The sequence below is a fragment of the Curcuma longa genome, chromosome 21 (genome assembly GCF_044706935.1).
Source record: "Curcuma longa cultivar G26 ecotype Majalengka, Jawa Barat chromosome 21, ITB_CL_G26_1.1, whole genome shotgun sequence".
Lineage (NCBI taxonomy): Eukaryota > Viridiplantae > Streptophyta > Magnoliopsida > Zingiberales > Zingiberaceae > Curcuma > Curcuma longa.
Window position 1 is genome coordinate 9,760,114 of NC_133881.1, and position 11,688 is coordinate 9,771,801.

Sequence of the window (11,688 nt, forward strand, 5' to 3'; positions counted from 1 at the left end):
TAAAAAAGTTTGGCAATTTGCATAATCCACATTATTACTATTATTATATTTACAAAGTTTTCTTTTGCATTTTAATCTTTTTTTTTAAGGAAAAACACAAGTAGTTATTGAAAGAGTCAAAGAGAGTTCTTGAAAAGATCGTAAAAAATCAAAAAGATATAGAAATATACAAGTCTGATCCTTTGCATTCCAAAAGCATTCGCTACCTTGTTTCTTGCAGTGTAAAAGTTCTGTTCTTGCTTCTTCAAAAAGTAACCATTTTTCTCGCATCCCCTGGTAAATCTCCACTCGCCACCTCTTTTCTGCAATACGTCTACTGCGTTTAATCTTGGTAAATCTCCACTCGCCACCTCTTTTCTGCAATACGTCTACTGCGTTTAATCTTAACATTGGTCATTTCCTGGAGCTCCGCAGATTCCTGTTGGCTTGAGTTAAGATTTTGCTGCAACGTGAGTTGAGATTTCCTTCAGATTTCAACCATGGTAAGTTTTGAAGCAGCCGACCATAGTGTCGTTTTAAGACCCATTGATTGATTCCTTCCTCCACTTGCTTTCAACTTCCAAGCTTTACAACTGTAGATACCTTTCCCCTCGATCCTTCCACATAGAAGATTAGCCAGCAAGGGAGGTCAGGAACCCTGTTATGGACGCCAGGGTTCAGGCGTGGTCAATCAAGTCCGTGGGAGGTTCCTAGCAATAGGTCGGACCTATCTCTTGAAGTTAGGACAGTCTTACCCGAGCCAACTCCTCCACTCGGATCTGCACCTCAACCCTTCAAGGCCACTCCCTCTACGCCAGCTCTCCAACCCCACGTATTTCGGTTCTCCGTCAGGGCCATACAACTAAGTGCAAGGCCCCACCACCTTCGGCTATTCGGCTCGCCACCGAACTGAACCGCCCGTTCGGCTCGTCTCCGAGCCGCGTCCATTCGATAAGACGCCACACCCGCCAGATCTTCTTCAGATACATCACCGGGGTCTTCTCCATTTTCCAAGGGTCACTCCCTCCATCATTAGTTATGAATGTTCCCCATGCTCTCCTTAATGAGGCACGTGCCTGACGGGACTTCCTCTTTAATACAAGTCAGCGAAATGACATATCCGCCGGTCATACCATACCCACTGACACATTCATAACGGTGATGGAACCCCTCCAATCACATCGACGATGTGACATCATGCCTTCAACACACATAAAAGGTTAGCGTTCATGCTGAGGAAGGTACGCTCATAACATTACTCTCTAGCTTTCTCTGTTCTCGCTTTTCTTCTCCTTCCTCAGTCGCTAACTTAGGTATCGGAGTGGTCGCGCCGGAGAACCCCTGGCCCTCCATCTCACGTGCTTCTTTCTTGCAGGATTCTCCTCCTCCCTCATCTTCGTCGCCGTTCAAGCTAACCCGCTCGAGGTGCTGTAGAGCGAGCTAGCCGCTTGGTCCAGAAGCGGATCTCAATAGGAACAAACCCTAATCCCAGCTGCCCCTTTTGTTATTGTTCCTTTGTGTCTCAATTGCTGCATGTGCTCCAAAATGCTTGAATCTGGGCTGTATTGCTGAATCTCCCGCTTAAAAGTCGAATTTTGATGGCAGGTTTTTGTAGTAATGGCGCGTTGATTGATCTGGAAGCTTTGATAGCTTCTGCAATGGCTTCAAGGTCGGGTTTTTCCAGGTGGTGGGCGATGGAGAAGCGGCAGCAGCAGCAGAAGGGCACGCCGGTGGTGGTGACGATGGAGAACCCTTACTACTCCGTTCTCGAGATCGCAGCCACCGGCGGTTGCGACGACGAAGCGTTCCCCGCCATGAACAAGGGCAACGGCAAGAACGCTAAGCAGTTCACCTGGGTGCTGCTCCTCAAGGCCCACCACGCCGCCGGCCGCCTTGCCTCGGCTGCAGCGTTGCTGTGGGCGCTGTCGGGAGTGGTCGGAGACATGTTGGTTTCCCATCGGCGCGTTGATGCTTCTGAAAAGCCCCATTTGCTCCTGAAGCTAATCAAGGGCTTCTTGTTCTTCTCCCTGGTCGCACTGGCATTCGAGCTCGTTGCATACTGGAACCGGTGGCACTTCCGGCAACCAGAATTGCATTTGCCGGAGGCGATCGAGATCTAGGGGTGGATCCACTCTGCCTATCTCTCATGGCTTTCCTTCCGAGCTAACTACATTGCTTACCCAATCCAAATGCTGATGTGCATAGTCTTGTTCATCATACAGTCTCTGGACAGGCTGTTGTGCTTTGGGTGCTTCTGGATCAGATTGAAAAAGATCAAACCAAAGGTTGAAGGGGACCCTTTCAAAGAAGGCGATGGCTACAAGTACCCTATGGTTCTTGTCCAAATTCCTATGCGTAATGAGAGAGAGGTAAAGATCTCTTCTACTACTTCTTGCCAAACATAAAGAAAATAAATAAATAAATGCAGCTTTTTCGATTGAGAGCAATGGAATGACTAGTAATTAGTACTTTGATTGGATTGATTCAGGTGTATGAGCAATCGATCTATGCGGTTTGCGAAATTGATTGGCCTAGAGATCGATTTCTGATTCAAGTGCTCGACGATTCAGATGATGAGACCATCCAGCTACTCATCAGCACTGAAGTTTCCAAATGGAGTCAAAGAGGTGTAAACATAGTGTACCGACATCGGTCGGTGAGGACCGGTTACAAGGCTGGAAATCTCAAGTCCGCTATGAGCTGTGAATACGTTAAGGACTATGAGTTCGTCGCGATATTTGATGCTGACTTCCAGCCCAATCTTGATTTCCTCAAGCACACCATTCCACACTTCATGGTATGATCGAGGCGCTACAATGTATATATGCTTGGAAGTTGATCTTTTTAGGATAGGACGATTCCTTGGACACATGTACAAGTAACTTGAATCCACAGGATAAGAAAGCAAGCTTGGACTAGGTGTGACGTAGTCAGCCTAGTGGGGACCGACACATATAGACCATGTCCTGAACCAAGCGGGTATAAGACGGTGAAAGGAACGAGACACATTTCATTGTAGCTGCTGAAGGGTTTAGAAATTATTTTAGAATCAATCATTGATTTTTTGATCAATTGAAGATCATGATGTACTATTAGGTGTCACTCATGATCGTTCTGTAATTAATAGTTAATTACGGACGACCAACATAATTGAGAACCTATTGGGTCACACGCACTACAAGTTCTTCGAAGGATTTAAAACGAGTTTGAAAATTAGATTCTTAGAATGAGAGAAATAAAGTCTGGTTGGACCAGACAAAGGACAAAATGATGGAATTTATCTTATGAAGATGAAATGAACGAAATTGATTTCATTCAAATCAGAGGTCATTTGGTTATTGAACCAAATGATCTAGTTTTGAACCAAATTGAACCAACTTGGTTTGATTCATGATGAAAGATATTTTGACAAAATGAAAGAGATGACGAGAGATTCATCTTGTGAAGATGAAATGAACAAAACTAATTTGGGTCAAATCGGAGGTCGTTTGGTTATTGAACCAAGCGATTTAGGTCTAAACCAAACCTAAACCCGATTAAATGCTAAGTCGGTCTGGTTTGCTGCAGTCCGGTTTGGTTCACAACAGTAAAGGCTAAACCGATTTTAGCCCTGGTTTCCTTCTTCGATCCACTCGATCGTGCCCGACACCACAAGGTCGGATATCCTCACAAGGGATTGCGACCAAAACCTTAGCAAAAAGGGATGATCGATAATTGCTGAGTCACCGCGCCGTCGTGCTCTGCTCGCCGACCGCTGGAGAAGCGATGGGAAGAGAAAACCCTAGTGCATTTTTAGCTTTCGCACTGTCACCTTCTTCTACTTCTGCCCGCGCGAGGAGGAGAGCCAAAGAGCCAGAGGGCGCCGCTTCCTCTATCCGGAGACCCTCCCGGCTATGGAGATTCGCGCCTAGCCGACTATTCTTGTCGACAATTCTAATGGTCGCCGCGATCTCCTCCTTCTTTCTCACACATGGTTCGGCGACCACAAGATTGATGGGGAAGCGCAACCTTGTTCCTTCCTAATTGCGAACCTGGAGTTAGCCGCAAGCCGTCCGAAGGAAGCAGACTGGAGTTAGCCGAGCGCACATTTTTCCTTTTCTTCCCTGATTGCGAGATGCCCAGAGTTGGCCGTAAGACCGCCGGAGAATTCTGCACTTGGTTTTGGCCCCTGTTTTCCCATCAAATAGAGGTTGTGAGAAAAGAAAAGGCCGCCTATTTTGGCTTCTTCCCGGAGCAAACATGTTCTCCACCGCCGGAGCTACTATAGCTGCTGGTCGGAGTTTATGTTCTAGCCGCCGGTGCTCTTGTGAAGGGTCAACCGTTGGCCGGTGAAGTGTTCATCGAGGATAATCACTGTCAGAGAAGAAACCTCATTGACAACTCTTGTGAAGAGCTATCCAATCGTTGTTGATCAATCTTTAGTCATCCGACGACTATCGATCATTTTCGCGGGAGCTTGTGAAGTGACTAGAATATTATTTCATCATCTACGAAAAGAGTTTTCGACCATTTATCCTAAATTCATTAAAGGTTGATCATTGAAAATACATTATCGACAGTCAATGGTTGATCATCAAAAACTACATGCGACAAACGTTGTTGCATGATTTCTGGAATATATAAGGCTTCTCTCGATTCTATCATCATCGATCATCGGCTAGTACCGAAGACGATGATGTAACTCGTGGCTTTCAAAGCCGTTCTAGACGAGAGCATGGTGTGGATCACCAGTAGAGGCGGGACTTCGACGAAGGACTGCTCAATTGATACCAATCCTACTCAAACGTCATCAAAAAGGTACGTGCAGAATAATTTAATTTTCTGTAAAATTTTAATTTCCTGGCATTCTTATACATGTTATTTCCTATTTTGCCATGCATGTATTGTGATAATAATTAGCTTAATTATTTGTATATTTTCACTGTACACGTTTCTGAAACCTCTCCAATCGCGATTTCTTATGGAAAGGCAGCCGTGCCGCCCATCTCCAAATGGCAATTTCTCTACCTTAAAATCACAATTCTTCTTCCTTTTTTTAAATAGCCCGGTTGTTTCCTCTCCGATCCCGATCAGATTCTTCCTTGGGCAAACTCCGTCGCCAACCACGGAGAAGGAAGAAAACCTAGTGTGCTACTGACCTCTCGTGTTTCCTCTTCTTTTCTCTTGATCGGATAGCCCAGCATTGGACGCTTGGCAGCCTGACTTCTCCTGATGGTTTCCAACTGACAGAAGGGAAGAAGAAAACCTAAGCTTCGGTTGGCGTTGACGCTAACAGCTAAATTTTTCGGTGGATAGCTGACTGATGGGTTAGGATTTTACTACATTTTATGGATTAAATTTGGATTTCTACATCAAAATAAAATGCTAAATGACATGAATTGATTGCAATTATGATTTGTTGAATATTTGGATGATTAATCCTAATTTCTGTGGTTTAACGGTTAATTTTGTATTAATTGAGCTTGATTATTTGTAGGGTCCAAATTGAACCATGATCGAGACAAATTGAGCCGAGTCAAGCCAAAATTGGTCAAATTGATAGTCCCAAAACTTCATGATCAAGATTTGGGTTCGATTGGAGCTGAAATCGGTCTAATTGGAGCTAAAATGGCTAAAGTGGGTCAACTTGAAAAGGCTGACTCGGGTCGAGTCCAGCCGGGGATCGAGCTGACTGTGAACAGTGTTTTTCAAATCCCGTTATAACGAGAATGCTACAGTGTTTTGTCGCGGGGATTTTTCCCTGTAGCAGCATCTTCTTCGTTCATTCGTTCCTCTGTTTCTTAGATTTAGAGCAGCGATCGTCGAGTTTTTCTCCTTCCAAATCAATCCCCAGCTTCCAGAGATGATCACAAACTCAGATTGGGAGTCAATTGGAGTTGGATTCTTCCGTTGAGGGTTTCATCAGATTGTCTTTACCGCCGAGAATTTCAACTGGATTATCGTCGATCTACCCTAATCGGAGCAATCAAACCATTTAGAGGGGTTCTCTGAAGATTATTAAAGGTTCCTGAGCATTTCATTCATCACGATTCGAAGGATCTCCAGCTGATGACCTTAATCTGGATCGGCTCTGTTCTGAGGAGTTATGAGGGTTTCTGATTTCCTCTGATACAATCCGGTTGATGAATCCTCTAAGCCTGAGCTGAGTGTTGTTCTCTAGATTTTTTATCATAGATCAGATCTAGTGTGACGGCTAGATTGGATTTGATTTGTGGAGGGAAGATTCGATATCTGAAGCATTTCTAATTTCTATTTCTGCTATTAATGTCATTTCTGTCATGTTATTCTGTTTCTGTTTCTGAACATTTGACATTCAAAACTATTATCGAATTCAATTTGTTTGATTAATTCATCATTCTTGATTAGTTTGTTTTGGATTGTTTAGGTCCATTAGATTCATTCATTCGGCTGAATTTGTCTCTGTGGTTAATGTTCTGTTCAAAGGAATTATTGTTACGTATCAGATTCATGTTTTGTATCAGAATGTAGGTTTGTGGATGATGCATTAGTTATGTTGCAATTGAGATTGGATCTTTTGAGTTTCTGTTCCTTGCAATTCTATTCCTTTCATTTAGTTTCAGTTCTTTGCTTATCTAGTATCTTGTTTTATGTTTTGGTGTTTGGTCAAGTTTAGAATCTGTTGAAAACTTAATTTCATGCATGATCAGATCAAGTTAGTATAATAATCTCATTGTTCGTATTATTCGCTGAATCTTGTACCAGAATTTCAGTTTGTTAGCAATCCATGTTCTTTGATTTTTGTATTTGTGTTTGCTAGGTTTTAATATCAAGCTTTTATTCTTGCATTTGTTTCTTTCATTTACATTTCTTTGAAAACATCAAATTCCCATTTATATAGAAAAAACCCAAAAAGAACGATATCCTAGCTTAATTCATACAACTCTTTACTAGTCCTTGGAAAAATACAACTCGTGGCCCCTATACTTCATTTGTTTGTGAGCTAAGGGTTTTCGATTATAAATTTTAATTTGAGGTTCACTCGTGACACTAGTTGTGGGTTGTATCACTGACCGCCGGAGGAGGAAGTGAAACACCAACCAATGATGGACATCGACAGCCATGAATCCCATGGACGACAACTTGTGCTTCTTGTGGGCGATAGCTTGTGTGTTCTTGTGGACAGTAGCTTGTTTTTCTTGTGGACGACAACTTGTGCTTCCTATGGACAGCAGCTTGTGATTCTTGTGGATGGCAGCTTGTTCTTTCCCGTGGACAGCAACCCTGGAGAAGAAACACCATTGATAGCTCTTGGGAAGAGTTGTCCAGTCACTGTCGATCATCCCTGATTGTCTGAAGGCTATCTACCATCTCTGTGGAAGCTTGTGAAGCTTCTGGAGATCGTTCCATCTTCGCCAGAAAGGGTTTCCAACCGTTTGCCCTATATCTACAGTCAAAGGTTGACCACCAAAATCTACATCGAGAATAAGATTGCCAACAATAGTTAGAAAGTTCCAAAAAACTCATGACATATGTTGTTGCGTATTTTCCAATATTAGAGTTTTCTCTTGTCTCGACTGTAGCCTATCGTCGACTAGTACTGAAGACGATGACACGACTCATAGCTTGGGAAGCCGTCCAGACGAGAGCTTGGTGCGGATCACTGGTAGAGGCAGAGCTTTAATAGAGTCGTTCGATTGATTCCAATCCCATTCCATGGCATCTATCAGGTATACTTAGAATAAATGTTATTCTTAAAATTTTAATTTCTAGTTATGTCTTGTACTTGTCATTTCTTGCATGCGTGTGTTGTAAGTGTTATAAGAATTAGTTGTAATTATTAATTTTTCTTTCGCTGCACACATTTGTGAAACATGTAAATGTTGGGATCATCCCGGTGTGTTGTGCGTGTTTACACATTTCACAAACGTGCGCAGCGGAAGAAAAAATAAACTTAATTATTACAATACTTGCAACACACACATACAGGATACAACATGTACATGACATAACTGGAAATCTAAAATTTTAGAATAATAAATATTCTACATGTACCTAGCGTATGACGCTCAGCGGGAATGGTATCAATTGAGCGACCCTTGTCGAAGTTTTGCTTTTGCTGGTGATCCACATTAAGCTCCCGTCTGGACGGCTTCCGAAGCCACGAGTTGCACACCGTCTTTGGTACTAATCGACGAATGATAATGACTAATTTGAGAGAAAACTCTAATTCTAAAAAACACGCAGCAATGTTTGTTGCGACCATTTTTTGGGGCTTTCTAACTATCACCGACAATCGTATTCTCGATGTAGTTTTTGATGGTCAACCTTTGACTGCCAATTTGGGACAAATGACTAGAATCTTTCCAGCGTTGATGGAACAATTCTACGGAAGCTACACAAGTTTCGGCAAAGATGGTAGATGGTCGTCAAATGATCGGTGTTGATCAACAGCGGCTAGATAACTCTTGACAGGAGCCATCAACATTGTTTCCTTTTCGATAGCAACTGTCCACGATGAACAATTCATCGATGGCCAGCAACAACTCTTCACAGGAGCACCAGCGGTTGGAAGGCCCACATTCTCGGTTGTATGTGGGACAAGCTGTTTGGAAGAAAATACTATCTAAGTTTCCCTCTTTTCATTGCCGATAATGGGAGAAGGCAGCGTCGTATTCCTCACAGGAAAAAGTAAGAGCTGGGAAAAGGAAGAAGAGAGGCGGAACTCTTTTCTTCTTTTCTTGCGGTCGGCCACACGTGGGAGAAACCCCAAGAGGAAGGCCGACAGTGAACCGACAAGAAGACGACAACTGGGATCCTTTCTTCAGGTGGTCAACTGCAAGAGCCACAGCTACCATAGTGCGCTCTGGTTTTCCGATTGGGGAGAGCACTTCTCATGGTCAGTGCCTCTGAAAGAAACTTGATCGTGAACAAGGAATATCATGCGACCAATCATCCGCTGTGCTCAAGCGAAGAGGGAGGTGCGACGGGGCGGCCTCCTCCTTCACGCGGTCGGGAGGAGCAAGAGACGACACCAAGATCGGGAAGAAGCACGACCTCACCTCTCTTCTCCTGGCTGGCAGAGCTCGCGGAGAGTCTCTGTTTCCTTGTCTCCTGCCGGCGACAAAGCTTACGTCAGGTAGTGCTCGTGAAAAACGCGATGGGTAGGGCGGCGTGCAAGAGAAGGCCGAGAGCTAAAAATCGCAACCAAGAATCACGATTTAGGGTTTTGTTCTCCGAGCTCTTCCATGAGGTTGGCTTCCTTTGAAAACATGATTCTCTCAAGTTTAATGTCGGCAGAAGCGATTGTGGAGAAGGATGTCGCGCGAGGAAACTGGGTCGCCGATAGATGCGGGATTGCGATCCCCCTGTGCATGTGGCGGCCGAGCAAAGAGAAGAGAAAATCAGGATTTTAGGCTTGAAACAGGTTCAACTAAATTGCTACTGTAGTGAATCGGATTGAACCAAGTACTGCAGCAAACCGAGTTTATTTTGGTTTAAAACTAAATCACCTGGTTCAATAATCAAACGATCTCCGATTTGACCTAAATCAGTTTTGTTCATTTCGTCTTCATAAGATGAAGCCCCTCATTACTTTTGATTTACTAAAATATATTCCATCATGAACCAAACTAAGTTGGTTCAATTTGGTTCAAAATTAAATCGTTTAGTTCAATAATCAAACCACCTCCGATTTGAACCAAACCAGTTTTGTTTATTTCATCTTCATAAGATGAAGCTCATTATTTTATCTTTATCTGATCTAACCAGACTTTATTTCTCTCGTAAATCTAATTTTAAACTCATTTTAAATCCTTTGAAGAACTTATAGTGCATGTGATTCAATAGGTTTCCGGTTATGTTGCTCGTCCGTAATTAATCATTAATTATGAAGACGGTCATAATTGTGAGTCCTAATAATACATCATAACCCCCAATTGATCAAAAAATTTGAATTTGATTCTAGAACTATTTTTAAATCCTTCGACAACTATAATAAAATGTGTATCATTTCTTCACCGTCTTATACCCGCTTGGTTCATGACATAGTGTATATGTGTCTGTCCGCCTAGGTTGACTACGTCACACCTAGCCCAACTACTTATTATTCGATGGATTCTCTAATTACTTGTACATGTGTCCAAAAGTGTCATACTCTTGACATGTGATGCTTTAGTTAATGACTTTCAGTAACAATCCTAACAAGCGGCCGTAGGGTATACGTCTCTTTTTACAAAGAGCGATGAATCCTCTGTGGGCTATTCAAACACCTTTAGCCACTTCAACTTATACCCAATCATCCCGGATACACACCTCCTCAGAAATGTTTGCTTAAGATGTCAAAATTAAGCATCCATGACCAAGGTGACTTGAATACCGCAAGTTAAAGGAAACTCTTGCCAATGAGAATAGCTGCTTAGCAAACCAAAGAGTTTAACATGTGTTAGTCTCAACAAAATCGATGACGTTCGTGCTCATCAATTTCTCGACAAGGGATAATTTCAATACATTCATAATTGTACATGTAAAGATGTTCACTAGTTGTGATTCAATCACAAATTCTCTCATGCTATGAATCGTATTGCGGACATTCAGTAAATGAGTTTAAGATTTAATCAAACACATAGAAAATATGCACTCAAATAGTGAATTGCTATTTATCCAATAAATAGTATAATCGTAAGGCAATTGCCTTAGAACACCTCTCAAATATAACAAATTCTCACTTGTCCTAAGGTCAATCACCATGGTATCCAATCTCATGCGTCTCTATGTGTTCCTCAAACTTACTTTGAGGTGGAAATTTAAGGATCGGCAAGGTTTCTTTCAATGAAAATCTTCTCGATTTGTATTTCTCTTCTACTGATGATCTTTTTGATCAATTGATATCGCCAAAGCACATGCTTAGATCGATGGTGAGATCTAGGTTCCATTGCCTGCACGATTGCTCTATTATTGTCGCAGTAAACAAGTAATGTTTTAACAATGGTTGGAACTACTCTAAATTTAGTGATGAACTTCCTGATCTAAATCCCGTTTATTGCTTCACAATGCAATAGTGACTTATTTGAAATCCTTCTAACTTATTGTGCTATAATTTAAAGTGAATATGTACCCAGACTGTGACTTGGAATCATCCTTGTTTGTCTGGTAGCTGGCATCAGTATACCCGCGTGTAACCATATCACCATCTTTATATACCAAGAACATATCCTTAGTTTTTCGTAAGTACTTAAGGATTATCTTGACAGCCGCCCTATGATCCATTCTTGGATCTGACTGATATATGCTCGTGACACTCAAAGCACATGATATATCAGGCCTCGTACACATTATAGCATACATAATAGATCCTATTGCTGAAGCATAAGGAATCTTACTCATGTAAATCCTCTCATCTTTTGTCCGTGGACACGTAGACTTCGAAAGGTGAACCCCATGCCTGATAGGTATGTAACATTTCTTGGATTCAAGCATGCTAAACCACTGTAGCACCTTGTCTATTTATGTAGATTGCGAAAGACCAAGTAACCTCTTCGATCTATCTCTATAGATCTTAACCTCAAGGATATAGATCGCTTCTCCCATGTCTTTCATGGAGAGCATTTGACTAATCATAGTTTGACTGACTGCAGAACAGACATATCATTTCCTATCATTAATATGTTATCAACATATAATCACAAGAATACGATCACACTCCCACTAACCTCTTTATATACAAAGGGTTCGTCAAATTTTGTGAGAAAT

At 42.2% G+C, this 11,688-nt stretch overlaps 1 pseudogene; it reads left to right on the forward strand.

The window, feature by feature from the left end:
• Positions 1-1,637: 1,637 nt before the first annotated feature.
• LOC141815156 (putative xyloglucan glycosyltransferase 2) lies at positions 1,638-2,782 on the forward strand (annotated as a pseudogene).
• The last annotated feature ends 8,906 nt before the right edge of the window (positions 2,783-11,688 follow it).